Below are 13,890 nucleotides of genomic sequence, written 5' to 3'. Positions count from 1 at the left end.
AGTAGCCAAAGAAGATGAAGAGTTCATTCCCAAATAAAAAGGAAGAACAAATATCACATAGAAAAATATACAGCCTTGAAAGCGGTAAAAAAATTTATATCTAAACAACTTAAAGATATCATTCTAGAACTATTAAACTACTTTTTTCTTTCTTTTTCTTTTCTTTTTTAAAAAATTAATTAATTAATTAATTAATTTTATTTTTGGCAGCGTTGGGTCTTTGTTACTGCACCTGGGCTTTCTCTAGTTGCGGTGAGCATGGGCTTCTCACTGCGGTGGCTTCTCTTGTTGCGGAGCAGGGGCTCTAGGTGCGTGGGCTTCAGTAGTTGTGGCAGGCAGGCTCAGTAGTTGTGGCTCGTGGGCTCTAGAGCACAGGCTCAGTAGTTGTGGCGCACGGGCTTAGTTGCTCCACGGCATGTGGGATCTTCCCAGGCCAGGGCTCGAACACGTGTCCCCTGCATTGGCAGGCAGATTCTTAACCACTGAGCCACCAGGGAAACCCCTATTAAACTATTAAAGCAAATGAAAATGATAAACTGCTTGTTAACAGAACTGTGGGGAAATAGGTACTGATTTGTTGCTGGTGACAATATGAGTTTGTGTAATTCCTTAAACAATCAAATGATATGTGTCAAAAGCTATAAAAATATTCATATCTTCCAGATTATTCCATTTTAGGAAACTTAGCTACAAGGAAGTAAATAAACCACAAATTAAGCAAACAAAAGAAAAAGTAACCTGTTTTTGTACTGTGTAGAAAAGCGAAGAATTGGAAATGACCCAAGTGCCAAAGAGTAAAGGCATTTCTAAGAAAACTTCTTATAATAACACGTTGGACCATTACAACTGACAATGTGGGGACTTTTTTAACACTTGGGAATGTGAATGTCAACACAGCATAATTACCATGCTAAATGTTGAACTTAAGGTGTGATCTTTCTGTAGTCAAGTAGAGGTCAGAATTCTCATCTTTGGGGCAATGCATCCAAGAACGATTGCATCAAGTGAAGGACTACCTTACACAGCATTATGCTAACTCTTCAGAATGAAAAGTCTAAGGAACTCCTTGGTGAGGCTTGAGGCTGGAAGTTAGGATTTAACTTAGCCTCTTGGGTGCTATTAACTTGGTCTCATGGGCACACTTGTCCTGCGGTAAGTGGAAGGGAGGAGGAATGGCCCAATAGGCAGGACTGTACAGTTCAGAGGCTGAGCACCCACTGAGGAGGAAGCAGTAAACCATCTCAGAGGCTCCTGGAAACTAGAGGACCTCACAGGGAGCCCTGGGCCTGGGAGCTGCCCTCAGAAGCTCCAGGGGTGGCAGGTCTGAGGGTGGGAAAATGCCAGAGGAAGGGTCCAACACTAAGGAATTCCATGTGGACCCAGAGCCCTCTGCATATGAGGCAGGATCCCTGAAAGCCCTAGACAGACAACGTGGCAAGATGGAGAACAGCTGCAGTTTATTTGTCCAACTCACAATCCAGGTAATCGGGAAGATGAGGTGTTTGCCTAATGGTGCTGGACTGCCTGGATTTGAATTCTGACTCCACCACTTATTAACTGAGTGACCCTGAGCAAGTCACTTAAGTTCTCTGTGGCTCGGTTTCCCTCTGGGGAAAATGTGGGGTAACAATAACACCTACCTGCCTCATAGAGTCGCCATGAGGATTAGGTGCAACAAAACAGGTAAAGCTCCGATGCTGGAACTCTTGTCATTTTTATGCACTTGGGGTGACTTGCTTAAACAACAAAGTGCCTGCGAGCACAGCTTGGAGAACTAGAAAGGGCTGGATCATGTCAGAGCATAAGGAATTTATAGCTGAGAGTTACTGAACCAAGTGAGATTTTACCCAGACTCATTTTTTTTTGTTGATGACATTAATTTGGGAGGAGGAAGAAGGAAGACCTTCAAGGTGCTCACATTGGAGATGCTGGGCTGGCTTGGGGAGGTGGGACGTCCCCGAGGGTTTGGGCCCGATGGGCTGTCAGGCAGGTTTCTCCTCCTTGGAGTCAGCCTCGGGGCCCTGGCTGGAGGCAGTTCCCCTAGAATTTCTTCTTGTGACAGAGGGCTGGTCCTAAATATGTCCAAATGGGACCACTGGGGACTCAGACCTCTCTGTGTGGCAGACAGATCTAGGAACACGCCCAAGAATTTAGGAAATGGATAGTGCTTTTTTTTCTTTTTTCCCTTGATAGCCTAGCCATTGGTTGAGAGCGAGTACTGTCAAAATTAAATCCTGATGCTCATGTGTTTTCCCTGGGAACAATTACAAGTTTGGCTGCCTGGGGCAGTGGATGGGCAGGCAAGTGGAGAGACTGAGTGAAGGGGCCTGGAGGAGAGGGAGAAATGTCTCCAGGGCATTTTTAGGAAGCTTTGCTGTGTAATGTCCTCCTCCTCTATGTCTCCAAGAGAATTTTGCTAAAGACTGATTCATCTTTTAAGGCTTCTTTGAAGTTAGATTTAGATTTCATTGAAATGTTGTTCTGTGATGGTCCTTAAGGTGGAAGCAGTCCATAGATATGAGGTTATTTATTTGTATAATTATTTAGTAAGCACCTACTGTGTGTGAAGCACCATATTAGGAATAGAAGTAAGTAAGGTAGAATCCTTGCTCTCAAGTTGCTCACAGTCTACTAGAGAGACAGGCAAATATACAATGAAAAGGTAAATTGTAAGTGTAATGATAGTCAGTAGGCTGAATAATGCCTCCTAAATATATCCGAATCCTAATCCCTCTGAGTATTGCTTATGCAGGTGGACCCTAAATGTCATCAGAGGTGTCCTTGGAAGAGAGAGGCAGAGGGAGATTTGACCACAGAAGAAAAGGTGGTGATGTAATAATGGAAGCAGAAACCTGGAGTGATGTAATCTGAAGATGAAGGAAGGGGCCACAAACCAAGGAATGCAGGTGGCCTCTAGAAGCTAAAAAAGGCAAGGAAAAGGCTCCCTTCAGAGCCTCCAGAAGGAACCAGTCCTGATGATATCTTAATTTTAGCCCGGGGAAGCTGATTTCTGACTTACAAAGCTGTAAGAGAATAAATTTATATATATATATATTTTAAATTAATTAATTTATTTTTGGCTGTGTTGGGTCCTTCTTTCTGTGCAAGGGCCTTCTCTAGTTGCGGCAAGCAGGGGCCACTCTTCATCGCGGTGCGCGGTCCTCTCACTATCGCGGCCTCTCTTGTTGGGACCACAGGCTCCAGACGCGCAGGCTCAGCAATTGTGGCTCACGGGCCCAGCCGCTCTGCAGCATGTGAGATCTTCCCAGACCAGGGCCCGAACCCGTGTCCCCTGCATTGGCAGGCAGATTCTCAACCACTGCGCCACCAGGGAAGTCCTATATTGTTTTTTTTAAAAATAAATTTATTTATTTATTTATGTATTTATTTTTGGCTGTGTTGGGTCTTCGTTTCTGTGTGAGAGCTTTCTCCAGTTGCAGCAAGCGGGGGCCACTCTTCATCGCGGTGCGCGGGCCTCTCACTATCGCGGCCTCTCTTGTTGCGGAGCACAGGCTCCAGACGCGCAGGCTCAGTAGTTGTGGCTCACGGGCCTAGTTGCTCCGCGGCATGTGGGATCCTCCCAGACCAGGGCTTGAACCCGTGTCCCCTGCATTAGCAGGCAGACTCTCAACCACTGCACCACCAGGGAAGCCCCTATATTGTTTTAAGCCACTAAATTTGTTGTAATTTGGTACAGCAGCAATAGGAAGTGAATACACTAGTGTTGAGTGAAATAAGTGGCACATAATGCAATGGATGCTCTGACTGTTGTCCCATTGACATGCGGTACCCACGGATATCAGAAGAATTCAGAGAGGTGTTGCCATTGATTCTTCCAAGTGGGGAAGGACTGTTAAAGCCATCTTCATAGCACTCTCAGGTGTGGAGAGGTGAAGGGATTGTCCAAGGTCATACACATTCTTTCACTAAGCGAACATTTATTGAGTATCTGCTCTGAGCTGGATCCTGTGTTGAGACTGATGGGGATCTGAAAATGAATACGGCAAAGCTCTTGTCCTTAAGGAATTTACACTTCAGCAGGGAATAACTTGGCATAAAAGCCCTGGGTTTGTCATTATACTGGACCAGTGACTTAACCTCTTTGGGTTCAGTTCCTTCTGTGTAAATCATAAAAAGAGCTACTTCACCAGATGTTGTGAGGACCAAATGATAAAATACATGCAAAGGTGTTTTGTAACCTGTAAATCATTTTGTAGGGCTGAATCCTGGTCTTTCCATAAACCCTTCTTAATCTGCAGATTTCCCTGGGCTTCCTCGCTTCCACCACCTTCACCTTAGAGAGGGTCCTGGCTCCTCATTAAGGTGTCCAGTATTAAACCCAGTTGGTGTGACTCCAGTCGGGGCTCATCCCACCAACAGTGCTATCTCAACAACAGGCACAGAGTCCGGGGCTGGCCTCCATTAGCCTTTTCTTTAAAATATACTGCTCAAGTTAAAAAAAAAATTTTTTTTTTTAATGAGATGGCTGCTCACTGTCAATTCATGCGAAGGATGAAGAGAATAGTTTCTGGGAGAGATGATCTGTTATTGTGAGCCAAAAATCAAATACTGTTTAAAGTATGTTCTATTTGGACCTCTGCTGATATTTCCATATCAGATTACGTTGTGCTGAAAAATTGATGGAGAGAATGTTTGCACTAGAGCAAAAGTCCCAGCTCAACGTTTGGTTCCTGGGTAAAAATAAAGAGGGAAATAATTGATTTAGAAGTTGTATTTGTCTTCTCTTTCTGTTTTGTCCCTTCCAGCTCTGCAGAGCTGAACTGAGTACCTTCTCTGCCCGGCCGTGCGCTGCGCGGTAAGCCGGCTCTGTGAATGAGTTCAAGTCTGGTGAGGCTGTGTGTCAGGTGTGGTTCCTCTACCTCAGTATTTGAACTTTTAAATCAAAGGGTTATGACTTTTAAGGAAGATTCTGAAGCCCATTTCAAATCTTTCCTCCTCTGTGTATTCTTCACTAAACGTTAGCTAGAATGACTCTGTCTCTCTCTCTCTCTCTTTCTTTTTCTCTGTTTCTGTCTCTTTTTATGTTTCTCTGTCTCTCTATCTCTCTCCCTTCCCCACCCCCTTCCTCCAAGGGTAGTCTTTACTCCGTATCCCCCAGGACAGTTCAGATTTCAAATATTTTGCCCCACAATCCCTACATTAGAATGTGCTACAAATACAAATGTTTTCACAACCAAGCAACAGCTTCAGAAATACTTCTGTGTCCCAAAATAATAAAAACAGAAAACACTTGCATAGTGCTATTTTCCAGGACAGTTTTGAGACAGGTACTATTATCGTCCCCAATTTACAGGTGAGGAAACTGAAGCACAGAGAAATTAAATGACTTGTCCAAGGTCACCTTGGTCAGATCCTGTGGACCAGTTTTTAGCTCAGAAAATAATGGTCCTCACAATCACCCATCCTCACAGTGGTCTCTTTCACTCCTCCCTAGCCCTGTCTGAAAGCTTTGCACATCTATGTCCTTCATCCCCTCATGGACAGAGACATTGTTGTAGTCACATGCCTTTGAATGCTCCCCCGTACCTGCCTTGTACAAAGTGGAAGCTCAGTTAATAACTATGGATTCGTTAATCAGCTCAGAAAAACATAGAAGATAAAAGAATAAATAATATTTATAAAAATTGTAATGATATGAGAAATGGTTCATGATTATGACATTAAGTATAAAATTGATATAAAACTGTATATACATTATGATATTAACTATATAAAAATCTAAGTACACTATTAAAAGACTGGAAGGAAATACAACAGAATGTTGGCAGTGGCTATTGATAAATGGTGTGGGTAAGAGTGATTTTATTTTTTTATTTATACTTTTTTGTATTTTCCCAATTTTCTGTAATCACCTTGTGATAACTTTACAAACAGAAGAATGTAAGTTTTAAAATATATCATCCACTTAAAGGAAAGCAAGAACAACATGGAAGAGACTGGTCGATTGGAGGGTCTCCCCAGGGATTGAGCTGTGTGAGTAGAATTGGGGTTGTAGTGTGGCTCTCACAGCCTGTGTGTGTGTTTGTGTGTGTGTGTGTGAGTGAGAGAGAGAGAGAGAGAGGGAGAAAGAGAGAGACAGAGACAGAGACATCTGTGCCACAATCTGATGGTATACATATGAGGACATAGTTTAAATGATTACTTATGAACTAGGAAACAAAAAATCTCTCTCTTTGGTATAGTTCAAATGGCCCATGAACTTTGGAGGAAACTGATCCCAGAAAAGATTAGCATGTCAGAGTGGGAAAAGGGCCACCAAGATCTAAAATCGAATCTTCTTTTCTTATAGATCAATATCTGATGCCTATGGCTTGAGCTAGACCAGGAAGGAAAAGGTAGAAATCAGAAATAGAATTCTCACTTCTTCCTCTGTCTGGGTCAGACCTGCAGTCTGGTCCTGTTGCCCGGGGGGAGGGACACGTAGGCATGCCTCCGACGGTGGGCTGCTGCCCTGGTCTAGCCCTGCTCAAGGTACCTGTAGTTGTCCCTCGTTGTCCTCACTGCCGGGGAGATCATGTCTCTGTGGTTGTGTGTGTGTGATGTCTTGTGGTGCGTGATTTGGAGGAGGGCACAGGGCAGTGGGACTGGGCTTTCTGAAGACCCAAGTCCACCGGCCAGGCCAGCTAAGCTAAAGAGTCTGCCCTGCTGGCCTTCCTGATGAACTGTTCTCCACTCCTGCTGTGCCCCTGTGACCGGCAAACTGGTCTTTGTGACCAAAATGACCATTCAGAGACATCAAACAACCAGTGACCAACCAGTAACTTACCAGTAACTTGTTCAGTTGGTCAAACTGCTTTGTTTGTTTAGATCTTAGATCTTGTTGCAGAAGGTAACATTTTGTGGTCCTGTGGATGACTTCAGGAAAATCACAACTTTACACACAGAAGAAGGTTTTACAAAATATTAAAAACAATTTTCTGATTATAAAAGAAATGTGAACATATTATTAGGAATTAGAAAATATAGAAAGAATAAAGAAAGAAAATAAATCCCCCATAATTCTAATCCTTAGTTATAGCCTCTATTAACATAATTGTTTTTCCTTGCAATTAGTGGTTCCCTCCAACCTTTTTTCTCTCTATAGATATATGGCATAAAGTATATATTTTTTACTCCTGCTTTTTCCCCTTAATGCTATATGATAAGCATTCCCCATGTCCCTCAAAATTCTTTGAAAATTATGATTACTGATAAATGCATAAAATTCCATGGTAACAATTAACCATCATTATGCGATTATTCTCCTAGTATAGGAGAATACGTTTAAGCTGTTTCTAAATTTTAAAGATGAAAATATATAATATCATTTATATTCAATTTATGGAAATGTGGGTGTCAGAGGAACACACTAGTGACACTATAGCACTGCAATCAGCAAAATCCAGATTCCAGGAAACTCTACAGGAAAAATGAACCAGTTTTTTCCAGCAAATAAACTACTGGGGGGAAGAGATCAGGGGAAGGGGTCCTATAGAGTCCTGTGGATGAAAAGAGGCTTAAAAAGCATATCAACCAATTGCAATGTATAAATGATATTTGGGTCCATATTCAAACAAACGCTAAAAAAATTTAAGAGCGAGAAATGGAAACACTAACAGATATTTGATGATATTAAGGAAGTATTAATTTTTTCAGAAGTGGTAAGAGCATTGTGGTTATGCTTCTAAAAACAAATCCTTGCCTTTTAAAGACACATACTGAAAATTGTTCATTTCAAAAGATATATTTGGGGTTTGCTTCAAAAGAATGGGAGGGAAGACAGGGGATAGTGTGTGGAGATACAGATGGGTCAAGACTGGACACAATTGTTGAAGCTGAGTGATGGGTACAAGGAGGTTCATTTTACTACCTCTTTGCTTTGGCATCTGTTTGATATTTTCTATAATTAAAACGTAGGAAAAGGAACAAAGGAAAAGGAAGCTGGCATCTCTGATGCCAAGTGCTGAGTTTCACTATGGAGGAAAGAGCCCTGTACTTGAATAAGACAGACTTAATTTTAGTCCCACCTTTCATACTTACTGGCTATGCATCCTTGGGCTGCTTTCCTCACCTCTTTGAGCCTCAAAGCCCTCACTCATAAAACTCATACTATAAAGCCTGCCTCACAGTGCTTCTGTGAGGAAGAAACATGGTCTTATCTGGGAAGTGCTTGGAAAACTAAGGAACACTGGGTATTTTATCTTAAGGGATGAGTAGAGCATGAGGTCAAGGGGCAAGGACAATGTGTACCTCTTTCCTCCTCAGGCAGTTAAGTCTCCCCAATTTTTCACTGACAGCTGGAGTGTGAGTGAGGCTTTTATAGAAAAGTACTCAGGTATGCCATTTTAATTCCCTTGTCAGTTCTTTTATTATGTATTTTTGGTTGTTTTCTTAGTGGTTGCCCTGGGGAGCACCATTAGCATCTTAACTTACAACAATCAGTTTAGATTAACAATCAACTTAATTTTGATGGTACACAAAAACTTTCCTCCTATATAGCTCCATTTTTTCCCCTACTTTATGCTGTAATTATCACAAATTACATCTTTTTAAATACATTTTTTATCCACCAACATAGATTTATAATTATTGCTTTGTTCAGTTTTCTTTTAAATCAATTAGGAAAAAAAATACACTCATACTGTCTTTTGTCTACAGTGTATACTGTAAATATACACTGGTATATTTACCAGTGTAGTTACCTTTACTAGTGCTCTTTATTTCTTCATGTGGATTCAAGTTACTATTTATTATATTTTTATTTCAGCCTGAAGAAGTCTCTTGGTATTTCTTGTAGGTCAGATCTGCTTCATGACAAACTCTCTCAGTTTTTATTTATCTGGGGATGTTTTAATTTTGCCTTCAGATTTGAAGGATAGTTTTGCTGCATATAGAATTCTTGGTTGACAGTTTTTCTTTCAGCATTTTGAATAGGTCATCTCACTGTCTTCCAGACTTCATGATTTCTTTATTTTTCTTTTTCTAATTCCTTTAGATGGTAGGTTAGGTTGTTTATTTGAGATTTTTCTTGTTTCTTGAGATAGGCCTCTATTCCTATAAACTTCCTTCTTTGAACTGTTTTTGCTGTATCCCATAGATTTTGGAAAGTTGTGTTTCCATTTTCATTTGTCTCGAGGTATTTTCTGATTTCCAATTTGACTTATTCACTGGCCCATTGGTTTTTTAGTAGCATGTTTAGTCTCCACGTGTTTGTGCTTTTCCCATTTTTCTTCCTGTAATTGATTTCTAGTTTTATATCATTGTGGTCAGAAAAAATGCTTGATATAACTTCTATCCTCTTAAATTTAATGAGCCTTCTTTTGTAGCCTAAGGTGTGGACTTCATGATTTCTGATGAAAAATCAGCTGTTAATCTGATTGCAGATTCCTGGTACCATATGTCACTTCTCTCTTAATGCTTTCAAGAGTCTCTGCCTTTTGAAACTTTGCTGAGCTTCTTGGTTGTGCAGGTGAATGTTTTTCATCAAATTTGGAACGTTTCAAACATTATTTCTTCAAATATTCTTTATACTCTTTTGTTTCTCTCTCTTTTCCTTTTTGGACTCCTACTATGCATATGCTGGTATGTTTGTTGATGTCCCATTGGTCTCTGTTCATTTTTCTTCATTCTTTCTGTTATTCAGTATGAATAATCTCAATGAATTTATCTTCAAATTCATTGATTCTTTCTTCTGGATGTTTAAATCTACTATTGAGCCCTTGTGGGGAAATTCTCATTTAGTTATTCTAATTTTCAAATGCAAAATTTCTATTTGATTCCTTTTTTATAATTTCTACATCTTTGTTGATAGTCTCTGTTTGGTGAGACTTGTTCTCATATTTTCCTTTAGTTCTTTAGACATGGTTTCCTTTAGTCTCTGAACACATTTTAAATACTTGATTTAAAGTCTTTGCCTAATAAGTCCAATGTCTGGGCTTCCTCAGGGATAGTTTCTATTGATTGCTTCTTTCCCCTACATAGGGCCCATACTTTCTTGTATTTTTACATGCCTTGTAATTTTTTTGTTGTTGTTAAAACTAGACATTTAAAATGACATAATGCAGCAACTCTGGAAATCAGATTTCTGCCCCTTCCCCAGGATGATTTTGTTGTTGCTGCTATAGAAAAATACTCTGAACATAACACAGGCCTTGGGCCAAATTCCCTTCAAGCCTGAAGCTCTTCTTTGGGTAAGTAGACTGTCAGAGTGGGCTTCTTGCCTGTGGGCATGGAGCTCATTTTAGGAAAACCAGCACAGATTAAGCACCCTCAGTGCACTCTGATCATGATGCCTCTTTGAGGCTCTCCCAAACATCACACTCAGGAGGAGGGTTCTGCTCCTTCCACTCCTCAGCCTTTGGCTTGTCTCTCCAGAATCACTAGAGTGTGTTGAACCTGTAGATGTCACATTTAGTGGTCCTGATCCAGCCTTGCCCACACAATCCTAGCCAGGCCTGGATAACCTCCCCTGGGTGTCTGGCTGGGTGTGAGGAGAACAAATTTCCAGCCTCTTCATCCAAGAAGGTCACATCAGGCAAGATAAAAATGATGCTAAAGCCTGTTACCAGCTGGAGTGATCAGTGCCCAGATGTCACCTGGGCCAATAATTAACCGGGGGCCTGGGAGATGCCCAAAAGGCAGGCAGGGTGAAAACATATGGGTTACAAAGGGTCCAAGCCAAAGGAAGCCAATGGGAGGACTGGTAGTCAAGAAGGGCCGTTCCCAGAGGCCCAGATGGTGGGCACATTGCCCAGGAGGGGCTTCCTCCTTTCATGGTGGATTCAGGGTTAGGAACAGGGCCAAGAGAGTAGAAATCTGTCATAGGCACACCTGCTATCCAGTGCCAGACTAAACAGTCCTTCTGAGGGGAATAAGGCAGAGGATGCTAAGGCCCTGGGGACCTTCAACCCCAGGCTGGCACAAGCTGTCTGTTGGCGCAACAAGTATCTGTCACTAGGGTGTGATGTGACAAGAGTGTGGGCTTTGAAAACACCCAGACCTGGGTTCAAATCCAGGCTCTGCCACTTCCCAGCTGCTGTGACCTTGGCCAAATTTTATGTTTCTCTAAGAAAAAAAAAAGAGGATATTAGCACCTAGCTCATGGGGTTGTTGTAGGGTTGAATGAAATTGCATTTTTATAGAGTACCTCACACATAACAGGTAGTTGATCAATGAAAACTGTTCATCCTTGTTGGCAGCATTGAATAAGGGAGAGGAATAGACCATGCCACACTGCTTGAAACCATCTCATGGCTTCCTCTGCCTTAATCATTCTGAAGGCCTGCAAGGCCCTGCATCCTGCGGGCCTAATGCACCCTGCATCCTAATCCCCTATTAGAAGTTCTCACAGCACTTGTATCTTCCTACATCTATTTACATTTTATGATTAGACACTTATTTGTGTGGTTGTTTGGATAATACCTGTCTCACCCACTGGCTCTTCTGCTCACCATTTTGTGCTCAGTGTCTAGCAATCAGTGGGGAAATGAATGAGTGCATGAGGATGAGGCCCCAGCCCTCACAGACCTCACTAGGTGCACACATATAAGGAGAGGCTGGGGCAGGAGTCCAGGACCTCAGGGCAGTGATGGGGCCTGTGGGCCAGAGAGGCTGGAGTCCAACATGGAATTCTCACCCAGCCATCCTCCAGAAATTCACCCAACAACTCCCTTGACCCAGCCTTCTCCACTCCCCAATCCATAACCTCTTCTGCCCCACGGCCACCCAGTTCCTGAGCTGCATCCACGTGGACTCTACACAGGGCCATGGGGGTCAACCTGTGGGCTTCCCTGTGGTCCCAGACCAGGGATGGGACCACAGCTGCCACAGCCCCGGCAGGGCTTTGGGAGCGAGCCTCTCTGTGGTTCCTTACTTTGCCAGGGGGCCTTCCAGGCTGGCACAGTCCACTTTGTTCCCTCAGCAGTCCCAGCATCCAGGGCGGCAGAGCCTGGTCACCCCCCTTCCCAGAAACTGGCCCAGGAAACCGGCCCAGGAAACCAGGAGACAAAAGTGCTGCTCTGGTAGAGGGTGCCTTCACTGGGGGCTGGGGGCCCTTGTCGGGAAACATGGTCTCTTTCCCCAGGGCTGCCCTGCAGCTGACCTGGGCCTCAGGCTGCCTAGTCACTGCCCACCCCCTAATGACTTTAGCTCCTCATTCAGGGGGTCATCAGATACCCACCCAGGCCCTGCCCAGACCCCAGGCCACCCCAACCCCTTCCTTGCCATGGCCTGCAGTCTGCATGAGGTTAACCTCAGGCTTCTTCCTGGTTGCCTCTGATTCAGTTTCCTGGCTCTGGCGGGATAATGGTTTGGGGTTTGGCTGGGCCCTTCTGCTTGCATACTCAAAGCCGGAGTTCCTGACCCTGCCCGCTAACAGGCACCCGCTATGTCCCAGGGCCATTTCCTGCTCAGTCTCCTACCTGTCTTTCCCTTCAGCCAAAAATCCTTGAGCTACAAGGTATCTGAATCCTCATCCCAGCAGGAAGCGCCTGGCTCTGCCACCTTCTGCTGAGTACAGCCAGGCTCTGGCAGCATCCTGGGTCCCCAGTGCCTGCCCAGGGAGGAGCTGTGTTTGGCCTGGGCACCATGGGATCAGCTGACAAGGGCAGCATCAGAACACACTTTATCTGAGGGCAGCCTTTAGAGTCCACAAGGTGCTTTTGGGTTTGTCCCTGCATTTGAACCTCAGACCAGGTATACCTGGCTTGTATTCTTAAACCAGTTCTAAAGATGAGGAGAAACCTGAGGTTCAAAGAGATTAAATACTTCCCCAAGTTCACACAGCAGGAAGAGACCCAAGCCAATGGCTTAAGTTCTTTGGCTCTGAATCCAAAGTTGATGTCGTTCCACAGGTACGACACTTCTGAAGCAGCACCTGCAGCACATGAAGCCCAGGAAAGGCTACTGAGATTCTCTGGCATTTCTTTCTGGATACCTCCTGGGGCCTCTGGAGAGGCAAGTGAGGGGCAGGGGCATTTGTTTGTTTGCCAATCCTTGCTTAAAGTCCTTGAAATTACATTCCATCTACTGCCCAGTGATCAGTTAGGGTTCTAACCTAGCCCCGTCTCCAACAGAAGCCAGGGAGACCTGCTGAAAATACCTCCTCTACTAATGAATTGTAGTTATTAGATATACATTCCATTGGCTAATATCAGGTAAGCCCCTAGAAAAGGCCACCATTAAATCTGGTCAGAATTTGCCTTACTATACCTTTGTTCATGCATTCAGTATTAACCTTTTGATGCACATTTATTGGGCACCTACTGTGTGCCAGATACTCTCAGGCACTGGGATGCAAGGAGGGATACAGCACAGTTCCTGCCATAGCCAGTGGCCCGGTGGGACAGACAAATAAACAGGCTCTCAGTCTGTGGGAGAATAGGGGAGGAAGGAACTGAGCTAGGGTGGGCCTCCGGGGCCTGGGTCAGGCTGGGAAGCTTCTCAGAGGAGGCGACTTTTAAGTTGTGACTTGAAGGAAAAAAACATGAATAAGTTTCTTCAAAACTCTTTTCTGAGGAGCTTTTGATAGAAAGGGAAGAGCTAGCTTAAGGGAAATGATCAGAGACAGGGTGGTAGTGGGGGCTCAGGGCACAGAGAGGGGTAAGTGAGATACCTGGGTACTTAGTTCCAGGCATGTTTGCTTGGTGCCCGTTCTGACCCTATAACCTTGGTCTCCTAAGTCCGGGGACACAAACTTTTGTGCAGCGCTGTCCAATATGATTTTGGAGATGATGCAAATGTTCTGTTTCTGTGTTATCCAACATGGTAGCCACGCGTGGCTACTGAACTTTGAAGTGTGGCTAGTACTACTGAAAAACTGAATGTTTACTTTTATTTCATTTTAATTAATTTAAATCCAAATAACCTCCATATCAGACAGCATAGCTCTAC

This window comes from Eschrichtius robustus, chromosome 3, assembly GCF_028021215.1.
Source record: "Eschrichtius robustus isolate mEscRob2 chromosome 3, mEscRob2.pri, whole genome shotgun sequence".
Classification (NCBI taxonomy): domain Eukaryota; kingdom Metazoa; phylum Chordata; class Mammalia; order Artiodactyla; family Eschrichtiidae; genus Eschrichtius; species Eschrichtius robustus.
Note: the sequence above shows the minus strand (reverse complement) of the source record.